The 18,501-nt window shown below is 38.1% G+C and overlaps 2 protein-coding genes across 3 annotated transcripts in view; both read left to right on the plus strand.

The window, feature by feature from the left end:
• The window catches only part of LOC125846928 (urease accessory protein D), a 586,865-nt gene that overhangs the window by 273,108 nt on the left and 295,256 nt on the right, over nt 1-18,501 (plus strand). The window lies entirely within an intron of this gene.
• Nucleotides 3,044-18,501, plus strand: part of LOC125846935 (uncharacterized) — a 61,829-nt gene continuing 46,371 nt past the window's right edge. The window contains exon 1 of the mRNA XM_049526640.1: nt 3,044-3,114. The gene's annotated coding sequence lies outside the window, so the exon portion shown is untranslated. The remainder of the gene's footprint in view (nt 3,115-18,501) is intronic.

Raw genomic sequence — 18,501 nt, forward strand, 5'->3', positions numbered from 1 at the left:
CAATCAAGGACAATCAATCTTGGATTGGCTACTGATACATTTTTAAACCCAAAAGCATAGCCTTAGTTGTGATTTTTTTTACAATGGCATTATAGTTGAGTTTTGTTTTGTTTGAATTATTTTTGTTAGATATGCGTTGGACTAATCCTTATTATGCTCATATCAAAACATAGCTAGTCAAAAAAAAGATTCAAAGAGATCACTCAAAAGAGCAACCACATCGATTTCATTCTTGCAATACCAACACTATACATCATGCTCATAACAAGTACTACTCAAGACATTGATATCAAATATAATCGATCCTTTAATCATTTATCAATGAAAACTCAAACATTTCAAGACTTTCAAAACTCATGGGGGGCTAAGAGAGAACAGCTAACTGAAACACTATGAAAACAACAAACACATAAAAAAGAGGAATATTGGCACAAGGGCCCTCACCCCACCAAAAAGTAAAATGCAGTGTCCTCAATGCAAAAAAATGAAATGAGTGAGCTTATATAGAGGAACTCCCTAAATGATTTTAGGATCAAACTCACTGACTCATTATTTGGATCACCAAATAAGGTTGTTTGTCGAATGTGCTTGTGGCTATAATGAGAATTTACCCTCAATTTCGGTGGGCTGTAGTGAGATCGCCTTAAGTCCATGGGAGAACCGTCGAATGTCCACGTTCATGATCGAACTTCCCAATGTTACCCCTAACATTTTCCCCATATTAGGCGAAGTACATGAGGTCCGCCCAGTCATATCGGTGTATTGTCAATTTGAGGATACAGTCTAGTAAACTAGATATTGTGCACCTAAAGTTGAGCAGCCCAGTTGGCAAACTCGATGGAGATTTGCACAACAATTATGGCGGATCAGTGAATTCCTCTCTCAATCGTTGATCTTCACTCATGTCTTGCACAAGTGATACCCATATTATTAAAAACAACTAACGCTTTGGTTGCCCTTTCATCCAAGTACACCATTTCAATAACTCGCACGTCACAACCTCCCCCAAAGTACACCCTCAACCTTTGACGATTGACTTTTAATCTCACCCCCTTTGCATCTTCAAATTCAATCGCTTCATTTCCATATACTCTCATGATTTTGTTCGGACTAGTCCACTTGGACTTAAGCTTGCTTGGGAAGAGTTTCAACCTTGAATTGAAAAGTAGGACTATCTCCACCACATAAACTCATGAGGCAAGATCTTTGCATCGTACCACCATTTAACCTTCTCTTTACAGAGAACGGAGCTTTGATATGCTTGCAGCCAAAATTTATCCAACTTTAGGACTTGACACACACGATTCTTAGAAGCCACTTCGCAATTCAAATTGATCCTTTTCAATGCCCATAAGGCTTTGTGCTCTAACTAAACCGGAAGATGACAGACCTTCCCAATCCTAACTTGTATGGAGACATACTAATAGGAGACTTGAATGTCGTGTTATAGGCCAAAAGTGTTTCATCAAACTTTCTTAACCAATAGATGCGGTGGACATTTGCCCATTTGGGTAGGATGTTCTTTATCTCTCGATTTGACACCTTAACATGTTCACTAGATTGAGGATGGTAGGGCATTGCCACTTTGTGCTTGACTTGATAGAAGTGTGACAAATTGACAGTTGCAAAAACGTGAAACTCTATCTCTTTTTCAACCTTCACTAGCATATAATGGACCACACCAACCGGCTTCTTTATTGAACGATTAGCCAATAAGAGCCTCATGTTTGTTCGTTTCGGTTCCTCAAGCCCAAGCTTATTAAATATCATCCGTGGCATTAAATTTATACTTTCACCAAGATCACAAAAGGCATTGAAAAAGTACATGCACCAATAAAGCATGGAATAGTGGAAGATCCCGGATCATCTTTCTTGAGGATTGCATTCTTTTGCTTCATTTCAATTGTTTCACAATCTATAACACTTTTCTTTGTCACTAATTCTTTCATATATTTAACAAAACCCGACATTTCGGTCAAGGCATCCTCAATAGTATATTTACTTTCCAAGCATTCACTTTACCAAAAGGTTCACTACATTGTCATTTTTCTTCCTCAATCCTTGAGAGAAAGGAGGTTTTATCCTAATTTGAGACAACGTAGTTGAGGCTTCAATACTGCCTTCTTTTGCATTTTCCTTCGGCTCACCTTCAATTTCCTTTGTCTGTGTCTTATACATTCCCTAAGATGATTCATTATCGGAAATCACCAAGCAGTATATCATGTGTATTGTATAAAGCTTATAATCCCTCATTCAGTTTTTGGATCAATATTGTCCTTTCAAAATTGTTAGTGAACCTTTTGGTAATGTGTCATGATCCTAGCTAGATCAATATGCAGTGGCTCAGTGGGTTAGTTTGGATCTATTGTTTTGATTCTAATTTTATTTAGGTACTTAGATATTGTATGAGTTAATTGTAAAGCTTTAATTTGGTAATAGGAAGGTTGGTGTGGGTAAATTTTCTCCTGAATTTCAACGGATCGGAAAACCAAAGTTCCAACTTCCAACCAAAATCAAAATTTGAAAAAGATTAGAAACCAAAGCTCCAACTTCAACCAAAATCAAAATTTGAAAAAGTTTAGGAATATCACTAAAACAAAAAAAGACAACTCAATCTCAACTCCAACTTAGAATGTCTTCTGTGAGAATGGCTAGGAAATTTAGTGAATGGCTAGGAAACTTAGAGAATGAAGAGCATGCCTTTGGATGTAGTGAGTTGCATTCTATTAGCTTGAGATGCAGTGAGTTGCATTCTATTTTCCAAATTAGCTTTCAAAAGTAGGAAATCTTGAATAGATGAAGGAATTAGGTGTAACAATCTTTTAAATTTACACAAAATAAGAAATTTGTAACAGCAAAACGATGAATATAAACACAAAAAACATTGATCAATTGAAAATAAGAGAAACCTATTTTGAATTATCAAGAAAAAGAAAAAACAACAAAAAACTTGTTTACTAATTGTCAACTGTTAATAATGACTGAAATCTCTCTATAATGAGCACTAAAGAAATTTTAAATTGTTTATTTTCGTGCTAGGCAACTGAGGAAGCTCAACATTTAAAAAAGTTGATACAATACTATATTGTTTCTTTCATCAAAGTAGGAGATAAGGTTTGGTGTTTCTAAATTTCTAAAGTTAAAATACAATTGTTTTTATAATATGTTTGTGTCCATCTAGTATTGATACTTAGCTTTAATTTTATGATAATTTATTTGTGTCCATCGGGTGTTGACACTTAGCTTTAAATTAGGTGATAATGTGTTTGTTTAGCCCAAGTACCAACACTAGTTGATCCTATTGATGACAAAATTGATTTTCTTGCAAGATCGATTTGTGTCCATCTAGTGTTGACACTTAGCTTTAAATCTAGAAATAATATATTTGTTAAGCATAAGTACCAACACTAGTTGACCCTATTGATGACAAAATTGATGTTCTTTCTATATCGGTTTGTGTTCATCTAGTATTGATACTAAGCTTTAATTTAGGAATAATGTGTTTGTTAAGCATAAGTACCAACACTAGTTGATCCTATTAATGACAAAATTGATTTTCTTGCAAGATCGATATAATGTGTTTGATAAGCATATGTATCAACACTAGTTGATCCCATTGATGACAAAATTAATTTCCTTGCAAGATCAATTTGTGTCCATCTAGTGTTTGACACTTAGCTTTAAATTTTGAAATAATGTGTTGTTAAGCATAAGTACCAACACTAGTTGATCCTATTAGTTGGTGGATTTAGTCGTTGGAATTAATTTAAAACTAGTTAGAGTTAATGTTGTTTAGTTGTTGAAATAAGTTCAAATAAAGTTTAATTAACCCCTAGCTAGTTTGACTCATTATTTAAAATAATGTGGTTTAGTTGGTGGATTTAGTTGTTGGAATTAAGTTAAAACAAGTTAGAGTTGAAAAATTGTTTAGTTGTTGAAATAAGTTCAAATAAATAATATGATTTAGTTGGTGTATTTAATTGTTGGAATTAAGTCAAAACTAGTTAGAGTTAAAGTTGTTTAAATAAGTTCAAATAAATAATGTGGTTTAGTTGGTAGATTTAGTTGTTGGAATTAAGTCAAAACTAATTAGAGTTAAAAAGTTGTTTAGTTGTTGAAATAAGTTCAAATAAATAATATGGTTTAGTTGGTGGATTTAATTGGTGGAATAAATTCAAAACTAGTTAGAGTTAATATTCTTCAATAACGTCTGAGCTTGAATTTCCATTTTGCATCTCTATTCCATATTAAAGTGTCAATTTTGACTAAACCAGACTTTGGCTATGTAGCTAAAGCATTAGAGAAGACATACTATCAAAATACCAATCATTTATATTGCGACTAAGTAAAGTTCCAGCCAAGTTTTGACCAATATTACGAGATAGTGGCATCGCTGTGTTGTGCTATATTGAATAATATTGGGAATTGCTTGTTTAATGGAGAGTGTCTGAGCCAAATATCTTACCGGAACTTTACATTGTTGCCATTTCCAACTTTGAGAGCTGAATTTGCATAAAAAGAATGCCAATGTGCTCTGATGTGTCGCCATATACCCGAAGATGGTAATTTGGTAGTCCAGGGATTAAGGAGACCGTATTTTGCACTAATAACAGTCCTCCATAATGCTTCGTCCTCTTGACTAAACCTCCAAAGCCACTTATGCTTCAAACTGATGTTATGAATCTTCCGATTTTTTACCCGAGGCCCCAGCTTCCCTGTCTTGGGTACTGCCCCCCTATTTGGCACAATGAAAATCTTTATGTTCCTTGCTAACTTGCCACAAAAATCCTTTAAAATTTATCTAGTCTAATAGCTACATCGGCTAGTAAGGAAAGAAGGACATAGTGTAGGTGGGTAATGAATCAAGCACGATATTGATCAAAACAAGTCTGCCTCCCAAGGAAAGATACTTCTTTTTCCACCTAGACAATTTTTTTCACAATCTTCTACTATATCATATGGTTGAAACTTTTGTTTGATTCGAGGGGTAGGCCTAGATATTTAGCTGGAAAGACTCCAACTTTACAACCTATGATGTCAGCAGCTTCCTGAATGTTGTAGATTTCATTGACCGGATAGAGGACATGATTTTGCATAGTTTATGTGGAGTCGTACATGACTTCAAAGAGAAAAAAAATCAATTAGTTTATCAATTTGCTCCCTTTCTGGTTTGCAGAAGATCAAAGAATCATCCCTATATATAAGATGAGTGATTACCAGCTCCCAATGATTTCTGATACTTGGATTAAAACCCTTAATCCACCTATGTTGTTCTGTTGTGGCAAATATCTTGCTTAAGCCTTTCAGTGAATAAGAAGGGAAACAACGGGTCACCCTGTCTTAAGCCCTTTTGTGTGGCAACGATTCCTTTAGGAGAGCCATTTATGTTGATGGATAATTTCAATGTAGATATGCAATAGAATATCCATTTTATCAATTTCCCACCAAAATGCATCAACTTTAGCATGTCTAAGAGGAAATCCCAATGAAGATTGTCGAAGTCTTTCTCGATCTCTAGCTTACATAAGATTCCCAACTTTCCTTGCTTCACTCCGGAGTCTATACATTCATCTGCTCCTGATTCTGCAAACAAGAATGTAGTGCTTCCATGCAATGGAACTTTAGTATGAAATAGTGTACCGAATATTCAAGACAACTAAACAACTGGTCATGTATCATGCAATGTTGATATAAAATCAAATAAGAGAGTCAAATGGTAGCAAATGGGGTATCCTTTTAATATGGGACAACATAGTATGGAAGGTGTACCAAAGTGGAGAAAGGCAACTTCTCAATCACATATAAATTTGAAGCTCTACAAGAATCTTCATGTTTGTCCTTTACTGGTGTATATGCTCCTCACACCAGAAAGGAGAAACTTGAATGCTGGGAGGAAATAACTGCAATGTAGGAACTGAGTGAAGATGGGTAACTTGGGAGATTTTAACACGATTAGACATATAGTGGAAAGAAGGGGATGTTACAGAACAACTAATGTAATGACTGACTTTTCCAAATGGATTGAAGAATTGGAGCTTCATGACCCTATTTTGATTGGGGGTAAATACACTTGGGTCAGGGGCTCAATCATTAGAGTAATGCAAGGTTGGATAGATTCTTATACTCTATGGAATGGGAGGACAGCTTCAAGAGCATTAGACAAAGGATTCTGCCTAGAGTAACCTCTGATCATAGTCCTATCATTTTACAGTGTGGTGACTAGGAACAGCGACACTCATATTTTAAATTCGAGAATTAGTGGCTGAAAATTGAGGGATTTAATGAGATGGTCCAGGAATGGTGGAATGACTTCATAGTTTAAGGGTGCCCAGACTATAAATTGTGCACAAAATTGATTTTGCTGAAATAAAAATTGAAAGAGTGGAGTAGGAAGACCTTCTCCGAAATGGCTAGCAGGAAAAATAGTCTTCTTGAAGAATTGATAGTTTTGGACAGAACCAAGGAAGACAGAGAACTATCACAAGAAGAAATGCTGGTTAGGGCAACAATATTTGTGGAACTTGAAGTACTGGCCAAACATGAAGAAGAAAAATGGAGGAAAAAATCTAGAGCACTATGGTTGAAACAAGGGGATAAGAACATCATATTCTTCCAAAGATTGGCAACATCACATAGAAAGTACAATACAATAGATAGATTGGTGATAAGGGGCGAGTAAGTACAAGAACCAGAAGAAATAAAAAAAGCTATGATAGATTTCTACTCCAATTTATACACTAAGCCAGAGCCATGGAGACCTACTTTTGTTTTGACATGATGTCCTACAGTTTCCATAAAGGAGAATGATTGGCTTCAAAGACCTTTCACAGAATCAGAAGTGTTGCAAATTATCAAACAATGTGATAGAGACAAAGCCCCTAGCCCTGATGGTTTCACTAAGAGCTTTTTCAAGGTATGTTGGGATACATTGAAGGAAGATCTAATGCTAACTATTCATAATTTTCACCAAAGGGGAATATTTGAAAAATCTTTCAATACGACCCTTATAGCATTGATCCCAAAGAAACCTGAGGCTGTGGAACTAAAGGACTTCATACCTATTAGCTTGGTTGGGGGGTTTACAAAATTATCTCTAAACTGATAACTGAAAGACTTAAAATAGTTATTGGGAAACTAGTAGATGAACACCAAATAGCATTCTTGACAGGGAGACAAATTCTTGATGCATCCTTGTTAGCCAATGAACTGGTTGACTCAAGGGTTAAACAGAAAAAACTAGGGATCATATGCAAATTGAATGTTGAAAAGGCCTAAGACCATGTCAATTGGAATTTTCTCCTCAAAATTTTGAAAGACATAGGTTTTGGTAGTAGGTAGATCAAATGGATCAGTTTTTGTATCTCTAGAGTGAAGTTTTCCCTTATAATAAATGGCAACACAGTAGGTTTCTTTCAATCTCACATGGGAATTAGGCAAGGGGACCCTATGTGTAACAATTGGGTTTCGTCGTTATAGAAAAGTCAACGGAAATTTTTTTTGGGTCGGAAAACTTTTTCGTAGTAAGTTGGAATTGCCCAACCTAATCCAGATTTGGACGAAATCGTAGTCGTTGAGGTGTAGGGAAATATGGTAGAAATCGGGCGATTTAATTATAATTTTGATTACATGAGCAGTTAGATAAGTCGTTAAGGAATCTGTACGACTTTACAGAATTGAGTTCGGGTGAGTAAAACTCCCGAAATCGAACTTAGCGTGAACAGTATTTTTTTAGCATCGTCGATTAAAGGTGTGTTGTGAAATGGGGGTCTTGGAATTATTAAAATAGCTCACTGTTTCATGCAAGCCGCTTTGACAGTGGTTTTGGTTACTCTGGCGGTGCCGCTGAAGCGGGGTGAGGGCAGCTGTGGCAGGCCAGACGTGACTTAAAGTCATAAATAAACCCCTAAACGACCTTAATCTAAACTTTTTGAATTTTAAAGCTAAGGAACAAACCCTAGGCAACTCTTGACAATTTTCCACCATTCTTGAGGCTAAAGGTAAGCTTTTCACTCCCCGAATCCATTTTTCGATCTGTAGAACGTAATGGAATGGGTAATTATCGATGGGGGAGGGTTTTGAATTGGAAACCATAGTGGAAATCCCTATTTTGGATGCTTGGGATCATGGGTATGATCTAGGGTTGTTAGAGTTGTTAGTAATTCGGATAATTAGTTATTGTTTATTGATTCTCGTGTTATAATGGTTGTTTGTAGACCAAGAACAAGTGGAACGATTCAGGAAAGGGAAGGAACAAGTTTCTAAGGATTTTAAGCTTGTTTTGAGGTAGGTGATGGTTGTGATTCTATGATTGTGTGATGTATGTGTGTTCTTGCTTTACTATGATACTTGTATGTATGTGAATGTTGCATTATTGATCACGTTTGTTGTAAATGAGATAGAGGAATGATGCATGCCATGAATCATGACTAAATTGTATGAACTTGAGAAGATACTTGTGATTGTGATTGTGGTGTGTTGAATGGATCGGTTGCCACGTTCCGGCATAACTAATTGGGATCGATTGCCATGTTCCGGCATAATTATGGGATCGGTTGCCACGTTTTCGCATAAACATTGGAGCGGGTACCGCGTTTCAGTATGCTAATTATTTGGGTTTGGGTTCCATGAGAGGACCAATGACTTGTCATAATTGTGTATCTTGAAAAATGTGAAGTTATTCGTTGTTCATAAATGTTGATAATATTGTACATGTTCGATATATGCATGTGTTTATAATGTTATATTGACTTGCTTATGTTACACTTAGTGGGATAGTCGCGTGATCCTACCAGTACACTGTGGTTGTGTACTGATACTGCACTTGCTCTTATTTTTGTTGAGTACAGGGCATCTTCCGGCAGCTATTGACAGACCTCACTTAGAAGATCATTGATCGTTCGAATTCAAGGGTGAGTCAATTCTTCCAGGCTGCCATTGGTTCTCTTTCGTCTATGTCCACCATTTCGGATTTAGACTTTCTAGTTAGTTATTAGTGCATTAGTTTGGGGATGTATCTCTTCTTGTTTAACCTTGTTGAACTTTAGATGCTTTGGTACACTGACTTTCAAGTTCTAGGTTATTTCTTCTGCATTTGTTTTGTTGTTAGAGTTTTGTTGGAGTTTATGGGAACTCCCTATTTTTTTCCTTAGTATAATTCCTGTTTTCGTATCCTTACATGCTTTAGTTTTGGTTTAGTTGTTTACTTTGGGTTGTAGTAGTGGTTCTCCTACCGAAGGGTTAGTGTGGGTGTCAATCACGACGGTCTGTGCCTTGAAAAAGTTGGTATCAGAGCCTAGGTTTGTTGATCTCGATGTACCAAAACAAGTCTAGTAGAGTCTTGTGGAACGATATGGGGACACCTTTACTTTTCTTCGAGAGGCTATAGGACTTTAGGAAATCTCTCTGTTTTCTCTTGTCTCCTTTCATGCTATGATTTGATTCCAATTGGTATCTGGCGATTCAAATTGGTATCTAACCTCCTTCACTATTTTATCCGCAAATGGTTAACACTAGATTCAATGGCGTCAGGCCCGTAGCTCCCGTTAATGCTCCAGCTAAGGAATATGTAGCGAAAGGTCGTGGTCGAGGCAGGGGTAGAGGAAAAGCTAGGGGTAGAGGCCATGAAAGAGTAGCGCCTGCTGGGAATGAAGCTCCTGTTGAGAATGCTCTTGTGAATGAGAACCCATGATGAAGAGATAGATGAGAATGTTGAGGATTTGGGACAAGAGAAAGAGGTGTAGATTGAGACTACTGATGTTCCTCCCATAGACCCATTGTTAGCTCGACAGATCATGTCATTCTTGAAAGGGTTGGTTGGTCCTAGAGTGCTTCCTTCTGTTCAAGCAACTCAAGCTCCTGCTAATCCCCCTGTTGCTAGCATTGCGCCCAAGACGGGTGGAACGGGAGGTAACGATGTTTTCTTTCATCTTTTGTTGGGTTCTGTTATGACTGGTAATATGAAATGTTGACTAAGTTTTTGAAACTAAAGCCTCCCGTGTTTCTTGGTTCGAAGAATGAGGATGCTTATGAGTTCATCTTAGACTGCTATGAAAGGCTTCATAAGTTGGGAATTGTCCATCAGCATGGGGTTGAGTTTGTGTCCTTTCAACTTCAAGGTGAGGCTAAGCAGTGGTGGAGAGCTTATATGGAATGCAGATTTTTACTTTACCTCCACTTACTTGGACCCAATTTCATGCCCTATTTTTGGAGAATTATGTGCCTAGGACTTTGAGGGATCGCAAAAAGGATGAGTTCATGGCTTTGGAGCAAGGTGGTATGACTGTGGCTGCTTATGAGGTCAAGTTTCATGCTTTGTCTAGATATGCTACTCAATTGGTGACTACTGAGGAAGAGAGAATCCAGTTATTTAATTATTAGGGGACTAAATTCTGAGTTGCAAGTATTATCTGTTCATATGACTTCTGCAGAGAGGAGCTTTAATGAGGTAACAGACTATGTTAAGAAAGTAGAGGGGGTGAGGCAAGACGGTTAGGCTAAGGCATTGGCAAAAAGGGCCAAAAATTCAGGCAACTTTCAAGGTTCTTATTCCAGAGGTTCACGGAGGCCAACGCTTGCAGCCAAACCCATTCAGTCCGCTATGCCCGCCTTTACAGGTAATTACTCAGGAACCCCACCTCATAATTTGATTCAAGATAGCCAGAGAGTCGCACCTTTTGCGGGCAACATGCCATCTTTTGATCGTACATGCTACAATTGTGGTGAACCTGGGCATATGAGGAGAGATTGTCCCTATCCATGTGTATAAGATTCTGCGCAGCAGCAGACTAGAGCAGTTGTACCGTGGGAAATGGTAATAATGGTCGAGGGCATCCACAAGGTGGGCGAGGAGGTAATCAACGAGGCCGTGAAGGTAGAGGAAATGGTAATACATGCAGGGGTAACGTGCAACCAGGCAGAGAAGTGGCTTGTCAAGATAATAGGGCTCAATCTTATGCCTTTCTGGGCAAGAATGAGGCAGAGGTGTCTGACGCGGTGGTCACAGGTACTATTCTTAGCTGTGACTGGATGGCTAATGTGTTATTTAATTTGGGTTCTACTTCTTCATATGTATCCGTGAGATTTGCCTCAAAGTTTGATATGATTTGTGATATACTCGATGCCCTTATCCATGTTTCTACCCCAGTTGGAGAGTCAGTCATAGTCACTGATGTCTATCGTTCTTGTCCTATTTTGTTTATGGGTTTTTAGACCTGGGCTGATTTGGTGATTTTGGATATGACTGATTTTGATATAATCTTAGGCATGACTTGGTTGTCCCCCTATTATGTTGTGCTTAATTGTAATACTAAGTATGTAACTCTAGAAATTTCGGGAAGGAAAAAATTAGAGTGGGAAGGGGTGTACAAGTCTAAGCAAGCTAAGATCATATCTTCCATTCGGGCTAGGAAATTGGTAGGGCAGGGTTGTTTGGCTTATTTGGCTCATATTAGGGATGTTGAGATTGAGACTCCATCTATTGAGTCTATTCATGTGGTGTTAGAATTTAGAGAAATGTTTCCTAATGATTTGCCTTGTATGCCTCCGGATAGAGATATAGACTTCTACATTGATTTAGAACCTCATACTTGTCCCATTTCTATCCCTCCATATCGCATGGCTCCAGTAGAATTAAGAGAGCTTAAGGCGCAAATCCAATAGCTTCTTGATAAATGATTTATTCGTTCTAGTGCTTCCCCATGGGGTGCTCCAGTTTTGTTTGTTAAGAAAAAAAATGGTAGTATGAGAATGTGTATAGATTACCGGCAATTGAATAGGGTCACTATTCGAAACAAGTATCCCTTGCCTTGAATAAATGATCTTTTTAACCAATTGCAAGGGGCGTCAGTTTTCTCTAAGATTGATCTAAGGTCTGGCTACCATCAATTGAAAATTAGGCCTGAGGATGTGCCCAAAACGGCGTTTAGAACTCGCTATGGGCACTATGAGTTTTTGGTTATGTCTATTGGTTTGACCAATGCGCCTTCAGCTTTCATGAGTTTGATGAATGGGGTGTTCAAGCCATTTCTTGATTCTTTTGTCATAGTATTTATTGATGATATTTTGGTCTATTCGAGAAGTGAGGAAGAGCATACCGACCATCTTCGTATTATTTTGGGTGTTCTTGGGAAACAAAAATTGTATGCTAAGTTCTCTAAGTATGAATCTTGGTTGACTTCGGTTGCATTCTTGGGGCATGTAGTTTCGAAAGAAGGAGTATTAGTAGATCCTCAAAAGATTGAGGCGGTTAAGAATTGGGTTCGACCAAGTTATGTGACGGAAGTTGGGAGTTTTGTGGGGCTCTCTAGCTAATATCATCGATTTGTGAAGAACTTTGCTTCTATTGCCACCTATTTGACTAATTTGACCAAAAAGAAGATACCATTTGAATGGACTGAAAAATGTGAGGAGAGCTTTCAAAACCTCAAGACTCTCTTGACCACCACGCCTATTCTAGCATTACCAATTGAAGGTAAAGATGTTATTGTTTATTGTGATGTTTCACATTCTGGTTTGGGTGTTGTGTTGATGCAGGATAAGAATGTTATAGCTTATGCCTAGCGTCAATTGAAAGTGCACGAGAGGAATTACCCAACACGTGATTTGGAGTTGGCAGCGGTAGTGGTTGCTCTTAAGATCTGGCGGCATTACCTCTATGGTGTTAAGTGTGAAGTGTTTACTGATCATCATAGTTTGCAGCATGTGTTCACTCAAAAAGATCTGAATTTGAGACAAAGAAGGTGGATGGATTTACTCAAGGATTATGATGTGACCATTCGATATCATTCGGGCAAAGCTAATGTGGTGGAAGACGATTTGAGTCGAAAAGTGGTGAGTATGGGTAGTTTAGCTTGCTTAAGGGTATCCAAGCGACCTTTGCTAAGTAAATTCAGACCTTAGAATCTAAATTCATGCAATTGGGCATCTTAGAAAGAGGTGGGGTGTTAGCTAGCATTGAAGCGAAGGCCACATTCATTGAGGAGATCATGGACAAATAATTTGAAGACGAAAATTTGGAAGAGCTTAGAAAGAAGACTGCGATTGGCAAGGCACAAGAGACCACTCTTGACACAGAAGGTGTACTTAGTTTCAAAATAAGAATTTGTGTTCCCCGAGTTGATGATTTGATTCAAAAGTTATTGATAGAGTCTCATTGTTTGCGATATTCTATCCATCTGGGAGTGGCCAAGATGTATCGAGATTTGAAGCGAATTTATTGGTGGTCGGGCATGAATAAAGATATAGCGGAGTTTATAGCTAAGTGTCAGAATTGCCAACAAGTGAAGTATGAACATCAAAGGCCTGCAAGTTTGCTAAAAGAATGTCAATTCCGGAATGGAAGTGGGAAAGGATGGCCATGGATATTGTGGTAGGTTTTCCTAAGACTTTGGGGAAGTTTGATTCTATTTGGGTAGTGGTTAATAGATTGACTAAGTCAACCCATTTTATTTCAATAAGAATAAATTATAATACTGAACAATTGGCTAAGGTGTATGTGAAAGAGATAGTGAGGTTGCATGGGGTGCCACCTCTCTATCATCTTAGACCGTGGTACCCAATTCACATCCAAGTTTTGGAGGAAGTTACATGATGAATTGGGCACACAACTCACTTTTAGTACAACCTTCCATCCACAGACAGACGGGTAGTTAAAGAGGACTATTCAAGTGTTAGAAGACATGTTGAGGGCATGTGTGATTGATTTTAGAGGGCATTGGGATAAGTTCTTACCTTTGTGTGAATTCTCTTATAATAATAGTTATCACTCCAGCATTGATATGGCACCATTTGAGGCACTCTATGGGAGGGGATGTAGATCACCCATAGGATGGTTCAAGGCCGGGGATGTGAAACCTTTGGGGGTTGATTTAGTGAAGGATGCTCAAGATAAGGTGATGAGTATTCAAGCTAAGCTTCTAGTAGACCAGAGTAGACAGAAGAAGTATGCAGATCATAAGGTAAGAGACATGACATTTCAAATCGGTGAAAATGTTCTTCTTAAGGTATCACCTATGAAAGGGGTGATCAGATTCGGTAAGAAAGGTAAGCTAAGTCTGCGATACATTGGTCCCTTTAAGGTTCTCGAGTGTGTGGGACCGATAGCATATAGATTGTCTTTACCTCCTAATTTATCGGGTGTTTATCCGGTATTTCATGTGTCCATGTTGAAGAGATATCATGGTGACGAGGATTACATCATTAAATGAGACTCAATTGTGTTAGACAAAGACCTTCAATATGAGGAGGAACCGATTGCAATTCTTGATCGTGATGTTCGCAAGTTGAGGATCAAAGAGATTAAGTCAGTGAAGGTTCAATGGAAGCATCGTCCAGTTGAGGAAGCTATTTGGGAAACCGAGAGGGATATGCGAGACAAGTATCCTCAATTATTCATCGATTCAGGTACTACTTCATTCCTTCCTTAGCCTATTTTTCCTAAGTTTGTCACTCGAGGATGAATGATGGATAAATTGATATCTATTGTAACGATCGGGTTCCATCGTTATAGAAAAGCCAACGGGGAAAATTTTTGGGTTGGAAAACTTTTCGTAGTAACTTGGAATTTCCCAATCTAGTCCAGATTTGGGCGAAATCAGAGCCATTGAGGTGTAGGGAAATCTAGTAGCAATCGGGTGATTTAATTATGATTTTGATTGCATGAGTAGTTAGATAAGTCGTTAAGGAATTCGTACGACTTTACAGAATTAAATTCGGGTGAGTAGAACTCCCGAAATAAATCTTAGCGTGAACGATATTTTCTGAGTGTCGTCGATTAAAGGTGTGTTGTGAAATGTGGGTCTTGGAATTATTAAAATAGCTCACTATTTTGTGCAAGCCGCTTTGGTGATGGTTTTGGTCACTCTGGCGGTGCCGTTGAAGCGAGGTGAGGATCAATGTGGTAGGCCAGACGCGACTTAAAGTCATAAATAAACCCCTAAACGACTTTAATCTACACTTTTTGATTTTTAGAGTTAAGGAACGAACCCCAGGCGACTCTTGACAGTTTTCCACCATTCTTGAGGCTAAAGGTAAGTTTTTCACTCCCTGAATCTGTTTTTCGATCCGTAAAACGTAATGGAATGGGTAATTATCGATAGGGGGGTTTTGAATTGGAAACCATGGTGGAAAAATCCCTATTTTGGATCCTTGGGATCATAGGTATGATCTAGTGTTGTTAGAATTGTTAGTAATCCGGGTAATTAGTGATTGTTTATTGATTCCCGTGTTATTATGATTGTTTGTAGACCAAGAACAAGCGGAACGAATCCAGAAAGGGAAGGATCAAGTTTATTAGGGTTTCAAACTTGGTTTGAGGTAGGTGATGGTTGTGATTCTATTATTGTGTGATGTATGTGTGTTCTTGCTTCATTATGATACTTGTATGTATGTGAATGTTGCATTATTGATCACGCTTGTTGTAAATGAGATAAAGGAATGATGAATGACATGAATCATGACTAAATTGTATGAACTTGAGAAAATACTTGTGATTGTGATTGTGGTGTGTTGAATGGATCGGTTGCCACGTTCCGGCATAACTAATTAGGATCGGTTGCCACGTTCTGGCATAAACATTGGATCGGGTACCGCGTTTCGGTATGCTAACTGTTTGGGTTTAGGTTCCTTGAGAGGACCAATGACTTGTCATAATTGTGTATCTTGAGAAATGTGAAGTTGTTCGTTGTTCATAAATGTTGATAATATTGTATATGTTCGATATATGCATGTGTTTATAATGTTGTATTGACTTGCTTATGTTACACTTAGTGGGATAGCCACGTGATCCTACCAGAACACTGTGGTTGTGTAATGATACTGCACTTGCTCTTATTTTTGTTGAGTACAGGGCATCTTCCAGCACCTATTGACAGACCTCACTTAGAAGATCATTGATCGTTCTAATTCAAGGGTGAGCCAATTCTTCCGGGCTGCCATGGGTTCTCTTTCGTCTATACCCACCATTTCGGACTTAGACTTTCTAGTTAGTTATTAGTGCATTAGTTTGGGGTTGTATCCCTTCTTGTTTAGACTAGCTGAACTTTAGATGTTTTGGTACATTGACTTTCCGGTTCTAGGTTATTTCTTCCGCATTTGTTTAGTTGTTAGACTTTTGTTGGAGTTTATGGGAACTCCATATTTATTTCCTTAGTATTATTCCTATTTTTGTATCCTTAAATGCTTTAGTTTTTGGTTTAGTTGCTTGGTTTGGGTTGTATTAGTGGTTCTCCCACCGGAGGGTTAGTGTGGGTGCCAATCACGACGGTCTGGGTCGTGACACCATGACACCTTTCCTATTCTTGCTAGCTATGGAAGGTCTAAATCACATGTTCAGGATAGCAAATGCAAATAGATTGGTGAAAGGTTTCAGTGCTCAGTCAAGAAGAGGGGAAGATCTGGAGGTATCACATCTGTTATATGCAGAAGATGCCTTAATTTTCTGTGAAGCAGAGTCAAGTCATATCAGGCATCTAAGAGCCATCCTAACTATTTTTGAAGGAATCTCAGGTCTTCATGTAAACGGGTTGAAAAGCCACATCTTCCCTATCAACCAGGTTGGGAATTTGCAAGAGTTGGCTGCTATTTTGGGTTGTCAAGTGGACTCCTTACCAACTAAATATTTGGGGTTGCCATTAGGGGCCAAAAATAAAGAACTGGAAGTGTGGAGTGGGGTGATGGAAAGGTGTGAGAAAAAATTATCCAGGTGGGAAAGTCAATATCTATCATTAGGGGGCAGATTGACTCTCATCAAGTCAGTACTGGATGGCCTCCCAACATACATGATGAGCCTTTTCCCAATACCAAAGAGCATTGAGAAAAGATTAAACAGGGTGAGGAGGTCCATTTATGACAAGGAAACAAGGAGAAGAGAGGCTACAATCAAGTGAAATGGGATGTTTTGACCCTCAACATTAGCAATGGGGGTTTAGTTTGAAGAACCTCAAAAAACAGAACATTTCTCTTTTGCAAAAATGGCTTTGGAGGCTCTGCTTAGAAGAGGGAGCCATCTGGAGAAGATTTATAGCAGGGAATTTACTTACTCAATGGACAACTGAGGAAGTTGTGGAAACCATTGGGTGTAGTGTCTGGAAAACCATAAGAAGACTGTGGCCCCAATTCAACAATAGCATCTCAATCACTTTGGGTAATGGTTTAAAAACTGACTTTTGGAATGAGGTGTGGATTGGAGAAGATAGTCTTAGAAACTCTTTTCCACACCTTTATACCTTAAGTCTTCAGAGGAATGCCAAGGTAGCCCAAGTTTGGAGCCAACAGGGTTGGAATCTCTTATTTAAAAGAGCATTTAATGACTGGGAAATTGGAGAAGTTGACAATTTCTTGGAAGTTCTAAACTCACTTCCAGCTCTATCTGTGAGACATGACAAACCTAGATGAAAACTACACAATAAGGGGGTGTTCACAGTGAAATCATGTTATTGGAACCTTAACACACTACAGACAAAGCTAGACAGATGGCCTAGGAAGCTAGTTTGGAAGACCAAATTCCCTCCAAGGGTGGCTTGTTTTACTTGGTTGGTATGTAGAAAGGCATGCCTAACTCATGAGGCTTTACAAAAAAGGGGCTGGCAGATTTGATCAAGATGTGTCATGTGTGAGCAGGAAGAAGAAATCAATGATCATCTATTCCTTCACTGTAAGGAAATTTTGAGCCTATGGAACATGTTCTTTTGTTTGTTAGGAGTTAAGTGGGTTATGCCTAACACGACAATGGAACTCCTAAGAAGTTGGAAAGGTATTGGCAAGAGAGGAAGAAAAAAATTCTGGTGGAGAACAATCCCAGCATGTATATGGTGGACTCTTTGGAAAGAAAGGAACTCAAGGTGCTTTGATGGACAAAAAACTAACTTACAGAAAATTAGGATGAATTGTATAAGCCTTTTGTTTTTTTGGTGTAAAAAAAATCTGATAGGGGAGATAATAGAATTAGTTGATTTTATAGGAAACTTGTAAAGAATACCCTATGTGGGATGTAAGTTTCCAATTCATCATTTTTTGGATGATGAATCTTTTGGTGTGAATACAAGGTTACCCTTTTCTCAAAAAAAAAAAAAAGAGTCGAAGATAAACTGAGCGTACTAATTTGCACCTTTGACTCTCTTATTTGATTTTATATCAACATTGCATGATACTTGACCAGTTATTTAGTTTTCTTGCATATTCAGTACACTATTTCGTACTAACGTTCCATTGCGTGGAAGCGTTGCATTCTTGTTTGCAGGTTCTTTAAGAAAGGTACAAAAAGTTTGTGGTAGCGTGGTTGAGTTTGCAGTAAATTGGTAAGCTTCACTCCATTCGGAGTTACCATGTTCAAAGGTTTAACAATCTTTTGATGTACAATTGATAGTAGGTTGGTGTCCTGTCCTGACCAAGTATATTACTCCTTGAGGCTTGTAGAATTTGGGTTGTATATATGTGCATTGTCGATCGTGTTGGCCCTGTTATTTTGCCCTTCTAGAACAACGACATGTAATCATATATGTATAT

This window comes from Solanum stenotomum, chromosome 12 (assembly GCF_019186545.1).
Source record: "Solanum stenotomum isolate F172 chromosome 12, ASM1918654v1, whole genome shotgun sequence".
Taxonomy (NCBI): domain Eukaryota; kingdom Viridiplantae; phylum Streptophyta; class Magnoliopsida; order Solanales; family Solanaceae; genus Solanum; species Solanum stenotomum.